Source organism: Equus asinus, chromosome 29, assembly GCF_041296235.1.
Source record: "Equus asinus isolate D_3611 breed Donkey chromosome 29, EquAss-T2T_v2, whole genome shotgun sequence".
NCBI classification, from domain to species: Eukaryota; Metazoa; Chordata; class Mammalia; order Perissodactyla; family Equidae; genus Equus; species Equus asinus.
The window spans coordinates 11,980,058-11,993,323 of NC_091818.1; the positions used below are offsets into that span (position 1 = coordinate 11,980,058).

Here is a 13,266-nt window from a genome sequence, read left to right on the forward strand (position 1 = left end):
CTCACCAAGGTCACCTGAAGAATGCAGTGATCCGGGGGGCTCAATGGGCCCTTATTGGTACCGAATGCCGGTTCAGTGTAGATTCCAGGTGGCCTCCGGTGGGTTTCTCTGAAATCCTGCCGCGACTAGGCCAAGAACTGTCGACGAAAATAATCCATAACCAATCTATAAATGAAAATTTGGGTGAGTTTATTCTGAGCTTAAATCTGAGGATTATAACCCGGGAGAGTCTTTCCACAAAGGAACAGAGCACTCCAAAGAAGTGGGGGTATAAGGGTGGTTATACACCCTCAAAGAGGATGTTTCACATAGGATTGAAATGTCCCTTTTACAATAGTCGCGAGACTGCTCTGTCGCCACAGCGATTGATGGAAATAGCAGGTAGGTCTTCTGTCTCTGTGAACACAGCAGGGTGGCAGTCTGTTGTCTCCAGCTGGGTGGTCACAGGTGAGCTGGGAGGTGAGTGCAGCAATCAGTTCCTAGCCTAAGGAAAAATGCTTATCCCTAAGGAAATGCTAATGTGGGGGAAAGTTGCACCTTTATCTCAAGGGCCTTTGTTCTGGCCATAGGAAATGTCTAAGTAGATATGCAATGCGTGCTCAATAGCCACAGTCAGGCCCTTTTGAAAAAAAAAAAAAGTCAGGCCGAATTAGGTTTATACCAAATGGCTTCCTCATATACTCCAATATATCCTATTGCTTGCCATTTTTATTTGTCAGGTGTTTCTTTACCTTGGCTGCACAGTAGAATCACATGGGAAGTAGTCTGAAATTCTAATGCCCAGGCTTCACCTTAAATCAGAGTCTCTGGGGTTGGGACCCAGGCATGAGTATTTTAAAGCTCATGGTGATCACAATGCAGCTAAGGTTGAGAACCCCTGCCAAGAAGACTAGAAACACTTTGATGCTTCTACTTGATTTACATTCGGATTCTGACATCTTTCCTTTCTCTCCTCCATCTGGTCTGTTACCAAGTCCCATTGATTTTTTTTCCATTAGAGTGTTTCTCATTTCAGTTTCTTTCTTTTCATTCCTGCCGCCTGCACCAGAATTCAGATCTTGAAGCAATGCCTGAACTTTTAAAATATTCTTGTAAGGGGTTTCTATACTTGCAGTCAGTTCCCCTTCAGTCCACCCTGCATATGCCCTGGGAATTTTCCCAAAGCACAGCTTTCTAAATCAGTGCTCCTAAAATATTAATGTGCATATGAATCACATAGGGATTTTGTTAAAATGCAGATTCTGAATTCAGTAGGTCTAGGTGGGACCTGAGATTCTTTTCTAACAAGCACGAGGTTGATGCTGATACCCTGGGTCAATCACAATTTGATTAACAGGATCGAGAATCAGTCACTTCTCAGTATCTAAAATAAGTTCTCAGTGCCTCAGAGTTGCCACAAGGTTTCTTAAGAGGATAGTTACTAAAAATTCCTGCAGCTAAAACACGAATATCAGATTAATTATTAAGTTAATTAAGGCAATGTATGGACTAATGATGATAGTGCTATTAATTGGGTTGCCAGATATAGGAAATAAAAAATACGTCCCATGTAACATTTAGGACCTAGTTATACTAAAAATTATTTGTTGTTCATCTGAAATTAAGTTTGACTAGAGGTCTTCTATTTTATCAGGCAGCCCTAGTTGTAAACAAAATGATGCGGGGTTGGTGACCCGAGGAGTCGAAAGAAAGATTTCTTAGACTCTCAAGATCTGGCAGTAGTGCTCTTTTATTTAGAGAATAGTGTGGAATAGCCTGGGGACAGGACCCATGGGCAGTCAGAGCTTCTGCTGCCGCCGCTTCTGCTGCCCCCGCTGGCATGGGGACAGAGCCCATGGGCAGGCAGAGCCGCTGCTGCTGCCCCCGCTGGCATGGGGACAGGACCCATGGGCAGGCAGAGCTGGTGCGTGGGGACAGGACCCACGGGCAGTCAGAGCTCCTGCTGCTGCCCGGAGTTGAGGGTTAGGGCTAAATTTAAGGCATAGGTATGTGAGTCATCTCTTTACAAGACAAAGGAAAAAAAGTTAAAATGGTACCAGTGCCGGTAGGGTCCGGCCATGGGGCGGTCCCACAACTTTTAGATAAGAATCAAACCGGATTGAGTAAATGGCAGAAGTCACCGCTCAAATATTATCTTCAGCTAAAGACAAAGGAGGATTTTGGGGTGGGGGGTTAGTTACATGAGGTTGCCAGACAGTAAACAACTTAAGTTCTTGCCTTCCCCATTAAGAGTTTCCAGAGATAAAGCCATCCCCCCTTCCTCCTGGCGCAGAGAGGGAGGCATGGAGATTTCCTTCACAAATGCAATTGTCTCTGATCAAAGGGCAAACAAATTCCACTCCTCGGAGCCTGCTTCTTATCTGTAGTTTTAAAAGTAACCAGCCTAAAAATCCTGAACATAAACTGTTTTAAAATTAAGCAGCCTAAAAATCCTCATCACAAGGACTATGATTCTGAGCTCTTAAGAAGACAATGTTCAGCTTTTAGTTAGTATTTATGCTTTAAAATCATGGCCCAAAACACAACTTTGTACTGGCCAAGAGACTCAGTTTGAATCCTACTCTGATTAAAGTCCTTCTAAATAGTGTGAACAGTCTCAACCTGTGTCGCTGTGTGTAGCTGGACCCAAGGCCCCTCTGCTGGCTACATGCCTTGTCCCCTCACTAGAGCTGTCATGCAGGGGGGCTGGAAACCTTTCACACAGCTGTAGGGCTGACTGCATATTTTGTGGGGCCCATTGAAAAATGAACATTCAGAACCCCTTATGCAGGAAGCAGGGGGAAATACGCAGTTAAAGGTACCAAAATAGGAAGCATTTTCCTTTAAAATATCTTATTACTTATAAAACATAACAGGACTGAAAAAGACATGAATAACATAAATTTACACATTACAAGGCAATCTTATCAGTCTTACTTTATATAACATATACAGTACATGACACTTTCTCAATATGTTGAAACAGATCATAAGATTTTTGTCTCACTTATGCAAATTCCTTTATTATGTCATGAAAATATATAAAGTTAGTAACTTTTATTTTAAATTGATACAGTTGAAAGAGGTATCTGTTATTTTTGGCAGATGCAAGATTGCAGATCACGTTCACTTATGCTGAGGAGAAGAGTCTGTGTTGGTATAAACACTCGTGGAGCCATGAAGAGTGTTTTATAGGCTATGACAACATTGAAGGGATTTCTGATAAATTATTTCAAAATACAAATTTTATTACACCTAGAGCTAATGATCCTTGTGGAAAAATTTTTCTAAGAAGATTTAACCCTTCAAACAAATCAATTTCATGCCATCTGAATTTAATTTTAAATGTAAATTTATACTTTGGCATTTCAATGTTTCCTCTGACATTTCCCATAACTTATGGAGGGTGTATAAATAACTGAAAGCGTGCTCTGCATTTGCATATAACTCAAAATGCCTTTTTATTCATCTACCATTGTGTCTTTGGTTACATGGAATATTAATTTTATACTTGTCTTTCTTATTAACACGTGGTTCTTCTGAAGGTTCATGTGAAAAAAGTGTTTTCTGCTGACTGCAATGATCTTTTAATTTTCTTTACTATTTCTGTTTGTGGATATTTACTTTGCAACATTGCAGCAGTTGTGAAACCAGAGATATTAAATCTTTTGAATAATTCTAACACTCTTCAATTCTCCCCGATATGATTTATTGCAATGCCCAGTATCCACTTTTATTTTGCAGGAATTTCTTGGTTCGAGTTTTCTGCCTGAGTACCACAGTTCGTGTCCTTGCATTCGGGCTTGACAATTGTATTTGTGCAGATGCCACGGGGACAGGCTCCTGGGACAGACAGACCAGACAGCCTGCAACCGCGGGTCCTGGCACACCCCCGTGCAGTGGCCCTCCTTTCTCCTAAGGCTGAACCTGCCGCTGCCTCTGCTACCACCACCACTTGGGGCCCTGCTGCCCCTGGAAACATCCCCATCAGCAGCCAATCTCCTGAACGGCAGGGCTCTGGAAACATCCCAGGGGTTTCCGCCAGGGGATGCATTGTCAGGGGCTGCACCTTTCAGCCAGGAGAAGGAGAGCTGAAGTACAGCGCTCCGGAGTCTGAAAAAAGGACTGGGGAGCAGATGAGAGCCCCAGGGCACCCCGGCTGGTCTCTGGGGACTGGGGCACTAGCCCCTCCTATGGCATCTCCTTCAGGATCTGTGGGTCCCTGAGTTGTGGAAAGCCGCCCAGCCTTCTGAGCTGGGGGCCCGCAGGGTTAGCTCTGGTTGCTCTTGGCACTTGTGGGAGAGCAGGGTCAGAGCAGAGGGCAGGAGTTGGGGGCTGAATGCTGGTGCCCACCCCTGCACACCCCGCGGTGGGCGAGGCCGCCCCTGCCTCCCTCTCCAAGGAGCCGACCACGAAGTCCGAGAAGCAGAGAGGGGAGATGGGGAGGGAAAGGCAGTGGGGCTGCAGGGCACGCTCGGGTCAGCACTAACCGCTGGTGTAAAGGGACGAGTGGCCACTTCTGGCGGAACAACAGGCGGCGGTGGAAGGCAGCGCTCAGGCCGTCAGCGGGCCTGCGGGGGACGCACTCACCGAGGACCAGCAGCACTTTCCGGCTAGGCGCCCGATGCGCACGGCAGAGCTCAGGGTCCGACAGCGCCTCGCAGGCCCGCACCCGGGGCTCTGGCCCCTCCCGAGTACACGTGCGCGTCAGGCCCCGCCCCCAGGCGCCCTGGCCCCGCCCCTCGCTCAACCACTGCGCTTCCCGTGGACCCTGATGTGGTGATGTTAGGAGACCCTCAGCTGCTGCGGTTCCTGGTGAGTCCGCGGCGGCAGTGGGTGGCGTTGGGCCCAGGGAAGGGTAGGTGAGCTCCCGGGAGAAAAGCGGGTCCGCGTGGGGAGGCCTATGCGGGGCCCGGCGCAGGGGCCAAGGATGCGGGCGCCTTGCACGTGGACCCCGCTCCCCACCCACTGCGTCCCAACCCAGGTTGCCGCCTCCCCCGAACTTGGTGGAGCCCGCAGGCCATAGACACTTAGGCAGCGTGGTGTCCCACCTTTAGACTCGCCGTAAGTGGCTTCGGGGTGGGGGCCATGTTGTGCCCAGAGCAGCCTCACAGGGGCGGGGATGAGGGGCAGTCTGGGGCCAACTCTGGGCAGGTGGTGCCAGGATCCTATGGATGCTGTGCACTCTGAGTTAATCAAGGGGCCTTGAGCTTCCCAGAACCAACTAGAACCCCTGGGGCCCCCTAGGATGCCAATGCCACAGGTGGGGGCGGGGGTAAGGCAAGGCCTCAATGGAAGACAGCCCCTCCAGCGCTGCAGTCCCCTTAGTGGGTGGAAGTCTCCATGGCTGGCCTTTGCAAAGCCTCGGGCCCTCAGGGCCTCCAGTCCTCCCACCCACACCAGCCAGAGGAGGGAGCCCCCTGGACCCTGCTTCTCTCTGCACTGTGCCTCCTTAAATTCCCTGGGGAGGAAAAAAAAAGCAGCAAGCAGATTTTCCTTGGAGGAAAAACTGAGTGTTTAGGATTCTTATTGAGAAACTGTTCATCAGCTAGGGTTTGGGCAAGTGGGGTTCTGGGATTCGGGGCAGGGGTGTGGGGACACTCCATCTTTGGTGGAGGCCCCCTCTGCACAGGTTTCTGGCTTCCTGTCTCAGACCAGCAAGGAGGTGGGATGTAGGCCATCTAGCTCAGACCCCCTGGAGGAGAGACAGATTGTGCCTCCCCTGATGCCCTGGATCCCCGCCCTATTGCTGGGTCCTCTGAGGCCCAGACACTGCTGGTCTGTGTTGCCCCTGCTCCATCCCACGCTGAGTGAGGCCAGGCCCTCAGGCTCCAGCATGGCCCTGCAAGACCACTGCTGCCCCCCTGCGGCCATGCAGAGGAGGCTGCCCATCCTGGCCTGGCTGTTGGACTCTGAAGATGGACTTCATCACTGGACTTTCAGTGGGGCTCAAGGTCATTCCCCACGCGCTGGCCTGTGCTGAGGTGACCTGACTCCTGCCCCAGGTGAGATGTCTGCCCCTGCTGCTGGCCACATCCCCGCCCTGACCCCACACTAGGCCTCATCACCTGCCCAGAAGCAGAGTAGAAATGCACAGTATCCCCTCCAGACAGCAGGGCACCCAGGGCTCCAGCCCCATGGGAACCAAGAAGCCTTGGTTTACAGTCTAGAGCATGTGACTGCCTTTGGGGAGACGCGCACCCTTATAACTTCTCTTGTCACACTTGTCACACACAGGTATCAGGGCAGTTCTGGGTTGTGTGATGGGGCCAGCAGGATGACTCACTGTAGCTTTAAGCATTATTTCTCAGACTCGCAGACTCACACAGAAACACGCAGGTCTTTGTGCTCCCACAGGTGGTACCTGTGGCCCCACTTGGGTGCAGGTAGAAAAGAGGTCCCCTCATCACAGCAGGTCACACTCATGGATGATCGAGGGTGAGTGGTTACCCTGCCTGTGTGCGCTCGTGTGCCCCAAGTACACAGTGGACACCGCAGACCCCTGTGCTCAGATGTCTACACCAGGGGCACCATGGGTGTGCCGAGTGCCTCCTGGGTGCTCATCACTCTCTCCCCAACAGTGTGGCTTCTACTCTGCCTTCATGGGTGCTTCGTGTAGTTCTTCCTGGTCACCTTCTGGCATGTTACCCTGAGCCCACCTGTGCTGTGCTGCTGGCTTTCCTGTGGGCTGCATGCAGTTAGCCATGGGGTCCCTGCGCTTGGGTAAGACTCTCAGGCCTTCATTCCATGGTGGGGGAGGTGTGGTTCTGCTCTTCCCAGAGTACCGAGGCCCCTGCCTCCTGAGGATGGCCCTGCCCTCAGCATTTCCTTCTTTGCATTCCAAGGGCTATCCCTGTGGGCGTGTAGTAGGGGCAGGGGGACCCTCACCCCTCAGCCCTCCCCTATTCTGCTGAGAGGCCAGGACACTTGGAGAAGCTCCCAGAGCCTCAGACCCCAGCCTCCCTTTCCTGCTCTCCAACCAGCCCAAACAGGGCATGTCATTCCAGTCCTCAGCCTCAGTCTCATCCACACTGCCTTTCCCCACCATGTCCACCCATGTCCTCTGGGACCAGGCAGAGCTCTGACCAACACAGTATTCCCTCTTGGCTGCCAGGGTTCCTGCTGGACTTCGTCTCCTGTGCCATCATTAAAGGTTTCACCTCTGCTGCTACCATCACCGTGGACTTCAGGCAGATCCAGGTAGGCTCACTGTTGGCACTGGGGCACCTGCAGGGTAGCAGGACCAAGGCCAGGTCCTGATATGTGTGGGTCAGTTGACCCCTTGCTTTCCAGAGCTGGAAGCACATGGTGCTCGCGTGAGTCTCCATCAATGAAAATGACCCTCAGGGGGGATGTTGGGTGAGGGTCAGATTGTGCAACAGGTAATCTGGGGGAGCGGTGATGACAACCCTGCTCTTGGTGGAGATTTCCCGCCAGTGCGCTTGGTTCCCGCACAGGGTGGTTTGTTCCGCTGCCTCTACTACCCTCTCAGCCAGCAGCCTGCACAGCTCATGAGCATCCTGCCAAGATTTTGACAAGCGGATAATACCTCCATGCTCATTTAGCTAGATGATTTCATTTTTTTTCCAATTTCTGTAGACTGTCTTTCAAATGGCTTGCTTCTTTATGTTTCTGTTTAAACCTCCACGAGAAGCACTAGATCAGTGACCACTGGTTACCCGAGGCCGTCATTGGTTCTCCTTTCCCTGGGTCTGACGTTCCTGGGGGGCAGGAGCTGTCTTGCTCCCGACCGTGGCCCCCAGTGCTGTGCTTGGTATAAAGCAGGTCAGCGCTCAGGTGGGTGTGCAGAGTGGACCAGAGCTGTCTTGTACAAATGAAGCTGTGGGGCCCCTGGTGGCAGACTCAGGGCCAGGCCTCTTCCTTGTGACCTGGTGTTCTCACCTGGGTCTGGTTCTCCAGGCTGGCCTGTGCAGTCTTCCCTGATGGAGGGCAGTGAGCAGATCAAGGCCAGGAGGAGGCGTGTGTGAGAATCCAGCAGCTGACATGTCTTCCCTCTCACTCTGTTCTGGGGCTGGATCCACACTTTCCCTGTGCTTCCTTCTCGCCACACCCCTGGGAGGGAGGTTTATCATCATCTGCATTTAGAGATGAGGAAACCCCTTAGAAAGGTGGGTGAATGCGATTTATGTGTTATGTACACACACGTCAGGGGAAGCTTGGCAAATGGTCTGTCCTAGGATAGTCTGTCCTTTATTCTATAAACAATGTCTTTCCTTTTTAGTGTGAGTAATGTCCCTTGATATGATCATAATACAGATAGAGGGCAGCTTCATTGTGCATTCATTACCTGGCAACCCTATGCCCACAATGTCATTAAAACCTTGACCACGTCATGACAGCCATCTGAGAGCCCCTAGGGTGGGGTGGGGTTCTCCTGACTGCCCAGGACAGAAGTGGAGGAGGCGGAGGTAGGAGGTGTCCCCTGGCTAAGTAGCCCAGACTTCCATGGCACCAGTGCCTCAGTCACCTTGGCCCTGGTGAGCGGTGTCTTCACCCAGGGGTGCATACTGTGATCGGTGATAGTCATGTGAACTGAAGGGACACCAAAGGCTGGTATCAGGAACAGGCACACGCCTGGACAAATCCAGAATGTCTTTGTATTTGTTTTTGTTTAACCGTGAAAGGTGCGTTAAAGCCTGATGAATTTTAATAGACACGTGCCCTGAAATATCCCGGCACACAGAGCTGAATTTTCCACAGTTCCTTGTTGCTCTGCCTGCTGGTTGTGCTGCTCTTTGTTCATGTCTCTGATCTTATATAGAGTTTAGGGTCAGACTCAGCTTCGAGAACAGCCTTTTACACACACTGTTGGACTCTTTTCAGTTTGATCCTGAAGGCATCTGTCACTTCTGGAATCCACTACAACGACGAGGAGGAAAGTCACTTCAATGCCTATGAAATGGAACCTTCAGGAGTTTTTAGTTATAAATCTTGGAATCTGGAAGATTCAATTCATGATTGCAAAATATTTATTTCCTAATATTTTGTTTTGTCATAAACTGATGCTTTTGAAAGAGATCTCATTAATTGGGCTGTTTGACGTCTCTCTGGGGTGGAGCAGTAATAAACGCGGGTCCACATTCATGTTCGGGGTGCAGATCCACATGATCCGAACTCTTCCACTTCTTTTCCATTTGATGGTTCCCTGTGTTCTCCTCCCCCTGAGCTACGATGATTCTTTTATGACACTTGTGAATATGTTTTTTTAAACTTTAGGTGCCTTTTTTAAAAAAATTAAAACATAGAAATCCTCATGGATGTTTCAGGATGTCCTAGTACCTAGAACATTCGCTACTGGAATTCCTCTGTGTTTTCATTGCCCTGGTTGGGACCCTTTAAAGTGAGTGAACGAGACTCTGTCCTCCCTTCTGGGGGATGTTTTCTGTGTTGCTGATTCACCGTGCAGTCTTTAGTCATCATTACAGCGTCAGTGAGATATAGTTCACATGTAATACGAGTCACACTTTAAGGTGTGTAAATCAGTGTTTTTAATATTCTCACAGAATTGTGCAATGTCACCACAATCGATTTTGGAAGCTTTCCATCACTGCTCCAGAAGAAACACTCTACTCGTTTGGAGACAGTCCCATTTCTGCTAAGCCCTCAGGCCTAGGCAAACAGAAATTCATATTCTGTTTCTGTGGATTGGCCTATTTTGAACATTGCCTATAAATGGAATCATACGATGTGTGGCCTTTTGAGTCTGGCTTCTTTCACTCAGCATGACGGCTTCAGGGTCCACCCATGTTGCTGCATGTGTGAGCCCTCCATTTCTTTTCGATGCTGAATGGCATTCCATCGTGTGGCTGCAGCACAGTCTGTTTATTCCTCAGCTGATGGACATTTGGGTTGTGTCCACTTTTTGGCTATTATGTATTTGTCTGCTATGAGCATTCACGTACAAGGTTTTGTGTGGAGATCTGCTTTCATTTCTTTTGGGTCTGTACCCAGGAGTGGAATTGCTGGGTCACATGGTAACTCTTGGTGTCACTGTTTGAATACCTGCAAGGAATTTTCCCGAAGCAACTGCACCATCGAGTGCAGACCTGCAGGACACTCAGGTTGCAAGGACATGTGGCCAGCAGGGGGCACCGTGGGGCTATCTCAGAGGTGAGTCTGCCTGGCCCTGCCACCTGGGAAAGTCTCGCAGGCCAGAGGGAAGTGAGCAGTGAGTTCACTGAGCTGTGCTGTGATGAGACTGCAGCAGTCAGGACCTCCGGGACCCTGGGCCATGAAGGGCCAGGCTCTCTCACCACCTGGGGCCTGGGAGGGTGCAATTCTCTTCCTCCTCCTCTTCCTCCAGGCAACAGAGACTGTGCCTAGAGCTGAGGGGTGCTACAGGGGGTCAGGGACCCACACACATTTGAATGTAGGAACTCCTCCCCTGTTGGGTCTTTTAGATAATGAAAGAGATATGGGGGACCCAAGAGTCCCTGAAGGGGTCTTGGGAGGGGAGCTCTTGAGCACCTGCATGGTGCATTGGGCCCCTTTCCCCATCTGCCTCCTCACTTTGCACAGGTGCTGGGGGCCTCTCCTGAGTGCAAGACTCTGGGGAGCCTCAGCTCACCTCTGCTTCCCCCTCACTCACTCAGCTCACTGTTCTCCCTGTGTCTCCCGCTATTGATTCTGGGTCCAGATGGGACTGACTCAGCCACCCTCAGGGCCCAAGTCCCTGGGATAGACAGGCACACTCACCTGCATGGTAAACAGCAACAGTGTTGGCCAACAGAGAGCAGCATGGCTGCAGCAGCTCCTGGGCCATGTCCCCAAACTCCTGATCCACAGGAGTAACAGCTTGCTGTCAGGGGTCTCTGAGAGATTCTCTGGCTCCAGGTCAGACAGTGTGACCTCCTAGATGTCACTGCGATGGCCCAATCCTTCATTCCTGAAAGGTACGGACAATCAGTAGACCTGCCTGAATTGAGTTGTTGTCATTTTCCAGTGACATTAATCCCAGGGCATGGCAATTGTAGGAGACACCCTAAGGGGTCTTCTGTGTTATAGACACCCTCTTCCTTACCTCACTGTGAAATAATGGTCTAATTTCTCCTTGGTAAGGCAGTCAGGAGAAGTCACCCCATCCAGCACAGTGATTTCCTTCTTATCCTGTTGATTTAGAGGCACGAGGAGCCCACAGTGGCTAGTTGTCAGTCTTAACTTCCAGTTCAATGAGATCATTGTTGTGTCTCCTGGTGGCAGCATATATCCCTTTGGAACTAAGAGCTTTAGGCCAACAGAACATAAGGTCAAGGGGACAGAGGTTAAACACTTGGCTAGTGGGTCACTAGGGGTAATAGTTATGTCATTGCCATTTCCACTCCTTGATTCCTGGAACTCTGAATACCGGATGTGGGAGAGAGGGCATCACATGTCAATTAACGATTCAGTGCATTTAAAGCCTCCTGAAAAGCCATGCCCCAGCCCTACAAGGGATCGTCCCCTCGCAAACACTGTACTGGGAATTCAAAAGGCCACTGCACCATTCTGCCAAGCCAGCTGCTTCAGGATGGACAAGTGAATGGACAAGTGAATAGACAGTTAAAAATGATAAGCCAAGTGAATTCCATGAGCATGGGCCCATTGTCTCACATCATTTGCTATGAACTGAGTTCCTTGATCAGAAGCAAGGCTATGTGGAAACCATAACTGTGGGAAAGAGATTCTGAGCTCACTAACGGTAGTTTTCGCAGAAATGTTGTATTCAGGGAAGCCAAGTCCATATTCACAGTGAGTGTCTGTTCAGGTAGAACAGCACACTACCTCTTCCATGTTGGATGCAGTCCAGTGTCATTACCCTGACCCCAGGCAGCTGACTGATGGCTGTGGCGATGCTTGCTGTGTGAGTCACTCAGTGTGGGTCTCCGCTGCCAGCAGAGTGGGTGGCCGGAGCCAAATCAGTCTCTGTGAGTGGAAGTCCATGATGCTGAGCCCATGCAAAATGTCCATCCCTGGCACCGCGTTCATCCCTGCCACCACGTCCTTCCCTGCCACCGCGTCCATCCCTGCCACCAGGACCCCTTTGCTCGTAGCTCATTGGGTGATGCCAGGGCTGCTGGGGAAGAGGCTGATTGGTATCCACAAACAGGCCATCCATTTGATTAAAATCCTCCTGTGCCAAGGTCACCCTTTGGGGAGCATTCACATGTGATACAAATCTCTGCGCATTTTTTGCCCATTCAGAGAGACCTGTCTGCATTTTCTTGGTCAGCAGTTTTCCAACGGTATTGCTTCCAGGGACCTGACCATCAGGCCAAGCAGTTGTCCACAGCCCATGTGTCAGTGCGTGATCCCACTCACGGATCACATTTCCTATTCCAAGCAAAGTGAGCAGCCAGGAGTGCTGCTGGAAGTCCTGCTCACTGGAAAGATTTCCCCTCATCACTGACCTTCGTGGATGCCCCAGAAAGGGGCACAGGGATGCTGCTGTGCACCTTTGGGTGGGACCTGCGTATCACAGAGTGCTCTGGAAATCTGGCCCAAGGCTTCTCCTGCTTCCCAAGCTGATCACAGGGGACTCCTCACGAGGCTGTTTCCACAGGGGTTGGAGAGGCTGCCTCCACCGGCAAAGAAGATTCATCAGAATTTAGAGCTGTTTTTTTTAAAGATTGGCGCCTGAGCTAACATCTGTTGCCAATATTGACTTTTTTTTTCTCCTTCTCACCAAAGTGCCCCCAGTCCATAGTTGTACATTCTAGTTGTGAGTGCCTCTGGTTGTGCTATGTAGGACGCTGCCTCAGCATTGCCTGATGAGCGGAGCCATTTACACACCCAGGATCTGAACCCGTGAAACCCTGTGCTGCTGAAGTGGAGGGCACAAACTTAACCACTCGGCTAGGGGCCTGACCCTGGGGGTCTTTGTGTTGAAGGATCCGCAGGCTGGGGGGTTGCTGGGATGCATGAGAGAGGTGCGTGGATGTCTCTAGGATGACTCATGTACACAGCTGGGGATGTGGACAGTCGATTAGAGCACAGATAAAAGAGGTCCGGCATAGTGTCTCTATCCATGCTTCACCCTGTGTGGGGGAGGGGAGAGGCATTTTTGTCTTTTTTGTTGACTCATTTACGTTTTCATTCAAAATTACTTTTGGACTGGCTACTACTAAGTCTCAGCACTCTCCCGGGTTTGAGTGCCACAGTAGTGAAACAACACTGTTAAGGCCACGGGCATCCTTTGGCTTTTAGTCTGACTCAGCGGTGGAGAAGTTGAGCAGATGTTTTCTGTGACTCAGTCAGTCGGACACAGTAAGTCCTTGCAGGAATAGAGTG

The 13,266-nt window shown here is 50.5% G+C and overlaps 1 long non-coding RNA gene across 1 annotated transcript; it reads left to right on the forward strand.

Moving 5' to 3' along the window:
- The first annotated feature begins 5,121 nt into the window (after positions 1-5,121).
- On the forward strand, positions 5,122-9,537 carry LOC139042518 (uncharacterized). Its single transcript, XR_011499309.1, has 4 exons — positions 5,122-5,984; positions 6,561-6,702; positions 7,094-7,179; positions 8,824-9,537. It is a non-coding gene; the product is annotated as an uncharacterized lncRNA (long non-coding RNA).
- The last annotated feature ends 3,729 nt before the right edge of the window (positions 9,538-13,266 follow it).